Below are 4,573 nucleotides of genomic sequence, written 5' to 3' on the forward strand. Positions count from 1 at the left end.
TTACAGTCTGGCTACACTTCATGGAGCTGAGGGGAAAAGACACAGGCTGTGTTTACATCCTGAACTGGATACTGTATGCCTGTGAAAGGTGTAAAGTGAAAATCACTGTCCCTGTAAGCAGAAACGTGTACTAAGACAATCTGCCTAAACTGCCAAACTGCTGGTAACCTACTTCATTGCTGCCCATTTCTGAATTTAGGCCACATACATCAGCATCTCCCATGAGCCACAGAACCTGTCAGGATGAGGTGGGAGCAAAGTCTCAAGAGCCTTTTTTCTTTTTTTTTCTTCCCCCCCCCCCCCCCCCCCCCCCCCCCCCAGGTCCAGCTCTTCACTTCACAGATAAGAGCAGATTAAGAAAATGCAGCGAATGATGCAGCACCCTTTTCAAGTCAGTTATCTTGCAGACATAAACAATAGAATGTTTTTGTTTTTTTTTTATTCTGAGGAAAATCTTGAACATATTCATAGTGTTTCTATTAAATTTTGTGGGCCATCAGTATACTAAAATCTGCTCAGAATAGGTAAGTCATTCAATAGAATATTACAGATTATTTTCCTTGCTTTTTCTGGCTTGAATCCAGACTTAGGACAGCTTGGATATATTAGCACCTGAGATGTCTGCAGGCAGTTTAAATTAGCTGTTTACCTGGTTGGTTTATGAAAGATGATAGGAGATTGGGCACTTATTCTCATGATTATTTCAGTGTCTACATGCTCACAGTGAAATTTGCCTGTTAGTTTTCCACTGGAACTAAAATAAAGCTTTACAAGAATATTAAGCACTTGTGTGAGATGAGACTGAAGATACAGAACTAGTGTCTGGCTATGTTCTAGGCAATTTCTTTACTTGAATTTGCTCTTCAGCTTAAGTTCACTGGCTGCTCAAAGCATCAGCTGGCTTACCTGCAGTATTAAAACTGGGAACTACAGGGCAGTCATACAGTTACATTTTTAACCAGTTTCAGTTACATTTCCAACGGCCACAGCCGTGCTGGCAGCAGGTGGTGCTGAAGGGAGCAGAGGTTAAAAGACTAAGCAGAAAAAGTGTATGTATTTCCATTTTGGTGAGCAGAGGGTCTACACCAGGTGAGGAGGCAGCCAGGTTGGCCTTGGTGAGGCAGAATTCCCTGCTCCGAGGAGGCAGCTGATGTGTGGCCCTGAGTACCTGCCCCCCTCCTCTGTAGATTTTACACAAGTTCACCCAAGTGGAAAGCTTGTGGTGGGGGAAGTGGGAGGGAAGGACATCTGTAGGGATACCTGAATTTGTGGAAGATATTTTGTCATTTTTAGCATTGTTCTGCACCATATTCTGTGTAAGACAGAAGCCACTGTTTGAGACCATATCAGATACCAGAGGCTGGTCAAGTTCAAGAGGGGAAAAGAGCTTTTGTCAAACAATGTGCTCATATTGATTTTCTGCTTTAGTGAATGCCTGGAGGAGAAAATCTGATCATTTAACACACTGTAGTTACGCTTTAAAGGTAAGGCTGTTATCTCTGTTTTTCTTGATTTACTGTTAATTAATAGTATGCTTTTCAGTACAGTATCATGAAACAACATAAATTAAGCAATTAAATGTATGCCATCCTGTCCTGTGTCTTGCTGTTGTCACAGTAAGCATGAAATCTTAGTATGAAATTAGTCTATGAGCAGCTCTGTCTACCTACAGTTACCTTACTCAAGAGCACATTATTTCTGGTCCTATTTTATCCTTTTTGATTATATTTTAATGTTTTTTAAACAAAACATTGCTAAGTAAATTGAACTGTTTTGGTTATTTCTCATGACATTGCTTACTCTCACAATTTGAAAGTACTGCTTGTTGCTGTACTGTTCATTTATTTCATAAGCATCTGTATTAGAGCAAACTATCCAACTCAATAATACTCTACCACCTGCAGAGTGATGGCTCACTAGCAGCGTAATAATACTTTTCACTACCCTTGTAAACTTGTAGTTATATTTTCACTTTATCGCCTACATATAAATGGGAGGTTAGCAATCCTTTTATAGACAACATTTAAGTAGTAAATGCTTATTGTAAAATAATTTCCATAGTATCTAAGCAGTTTATATTTTTTTAAATGATTACAAGTAAAACCAGGAGAAATGACCCAGTGTTTTATTGTCAATTTATTTTTTTAATTGCCTTTTTTTCCCCTTTTTTTCTTGGTTTATTCAACTTCTTCACATCTCGCAAGGCTAGCTGGAAATGCTAAGTTGTGTTTTGGACTGCGCTTCATTTTCAAATATATAACTAAATCTGTTTTTCCCAGACTGCTGAAAGAATGAACAGTCCAGAAATAAAGCGCTCTGACAGCTCCCAGCACTTGTCAGTAACTGGGATGATAACTGTTAATAGTCTTGTCTGGATGACAGGCTTGATGAATCCATTAAAAAATAATAAAAAACAAACAAAAAAACCAAATACTTTGTCTTAAAGATTAGCAAGTAAAAATGAAATGGACCAGATGATATGTAAGAATTAAGCTGGTGTCAATGGCATGCAACCTGTTCCTCATTAAGCCATAGAATTAGCAGTGGAAAGTGTACTCACTTGGTTGCCTGTTGACAACCTCTGAAGTTCTACAACTTTATAGTGTAGCCATTTTCAGGACCTCAGGATTATCTAATGTATTCTCAACTTCAATTGATTTTTTTTTATTTAATAGCCATATTTTCTCATGCTTTAAAGAAACAATGCAGCTTGTAGAGCTATTTAAATGTTTGCATCCAAGTCATTCATGTATCGAAAACTACTCACTGAAAGGAATCTGATATTTTTCTTACCTTCTTAGGATCTTTCCCAGAAGACATGCGTGACCTGGTTTTTGATACATTTCACTTTTGTTAAATGTAAGAAAAAGACTCTTCGTGGCCGGAAATATCTTTTCTCCTCCCTCAAAATAAGATTTCCCAAACAAAATAGAGTAATTGATTTCTATCTAGATATTTCTATATACATTTGCAATCAAGGTTAACTTTTTTTTTCTTTTTTTTTAAATGTCATTAGGTTTCAGATGATGAACTGCAATTGCATAGTGTGGGGATTCTTTTGGCTCATTGTGCTGCTCTTTCTTGGCTGGCCCATAAGCATAGCCTTGTGTGCCCTCCATGGATTCCTTTCTCCTCTTGTGATTTTAATAGGACTGGATGAATTAGGTGAAGTGCTACTGAAGGGTGCATGTCTGGGGAGGCAGTGTGCTCAGAATGTGCGTAATGGCAAGGCCCTCTGTTAAGCAGTGAAGACAGTAAAACAAACATTCACCTGCATGTTACAAGATTTTAAAGTTTACTCTGTAAATCTTACATTTTTTTCCAGTTCTAAATAATGTATTTATTTATTTTAAGTTTTTGAGTGTGTATTTCTCTTATGGATGTCTGGAAACTTTGGCAATTCAGAAGTTTGTCACTGATAATTCATAATACAAGTTGTAGCTGTTGTTTTGAAAGTGGGTAATGATGCTGTACATGGAGAAGGTAGAGAAGTATGTATTGCAAGATTTGAACTGAGTGTCAAAATCTGTTTAAATGGTTGAAAATACTGCCTATGGGGTGGAATGTCCCAAATGGGTCTGACTATGACACTTGAGAAGAGTGGATTCTGAACTGGAAATTTATTTTTGTGAACACTTTATTCTACAGTGCACACTGTTCAATAGTGTGAATAGATGTGAAATTCTGATGTCTGTATAGCATGTATCTTTTCATTTTTTTATGTTTCTGTTCTTTCTTTGCTTTAAAAAAGACATAATCTTTTGCACTATGACATCACTTTGTATTAATCTTCTGTGAACTGCAGGATTTCAGTGGAACTACTTTGCTGATGTGGGTTCACTGCACTGATTTTCAAGTACATTACAATAAAGAACTTCTGTAAAAACACTTACTGAAGCTTTTTTATTATTCTTATTATTTTTAATTTTATTTTTGCAACCCAATGCTGCCAGCTGTTATCCTTTTTTATAGGTAGTATACTTTCTTGCTTCAAAAGGTATTACATAGACTATAGTGACCAGCTGTCTGTGTGACAGTGATTTTACATTTAGCTATGTATTTCCAGAAGTGTTATAAGATGATAGAACCTAGAAGACAGCTTAAAGAGTTTTGATTGATGACATGGATCTCTGTACCATCTGGAAACTGGCCTCAATAGTAATGAGAATTTTGCCAAAACTGTAACTATTTGATCATAGATTTTTCATGTAAAATGTAATTTGAGATATCTGAGATTGGTTATTTCAGAAAGTTCTAAAATTATATAGCTAATTTTTAAAAATGAAATCAGAAAAAAAAATGTATGCTATAAGGGTATGTAAGTAGATCTGATTTGTTGAGAAGTTCCAATCATTCCATTATTTACACATTTGAAATTTGACAAAGGGATATATAATCATGATGGACAATTTATTTTGCTATTTTTAGAACAGAAGAGGATTACATATAATGTTTACCAGTAAGCTGCTGCAATTAAAAGAAAAAATAATAATAAAATAATTTTTTAAAAAAGTAAAATAAAGTTTGCAATAACTAAAGTCTTCTTTATTCATTTCTTTCAATCAGAACTGCA

At 35.8% G+C, this 4,573-nt stretch overlaps 1 long non-coding RNA gene across 1 annotated transcript; it reads left to right on the top strand.

The window, feature by feature from the left end:
• Positions 1 to 305: 305 nt before the first annotated feature.
• Positions 306 to 3,888, top strand: LOC107314996. Its single transcript, XR_001555709.2, has 3 exons — positions 306 to 1,049; positions 1,429 to 1,484; positions 3,017 to 3,888. It is a non-coding gene; the product is annotated as an uncharacterized LOC107314996 (long non-coding RNA).
• The last annotated feature ends 685 nt before the right edge of the window (positions 3,889 to 4,573 follow it).

The sequence above is a fragment of the Coturnix japonica genome, chromosome 5 (genome assembly GCF_001577835.2).
Source record: "Coturnix japonica isolate 7356 chromosome 5, Coturnix japonica 2.1, whole genome shotgun sequence".
Lineage (NCBI taxonomy): Eukaryota > Metazoa > Chordata > Aves > Galliformes > Phasianidae > Coturnix > Coturnix japonica.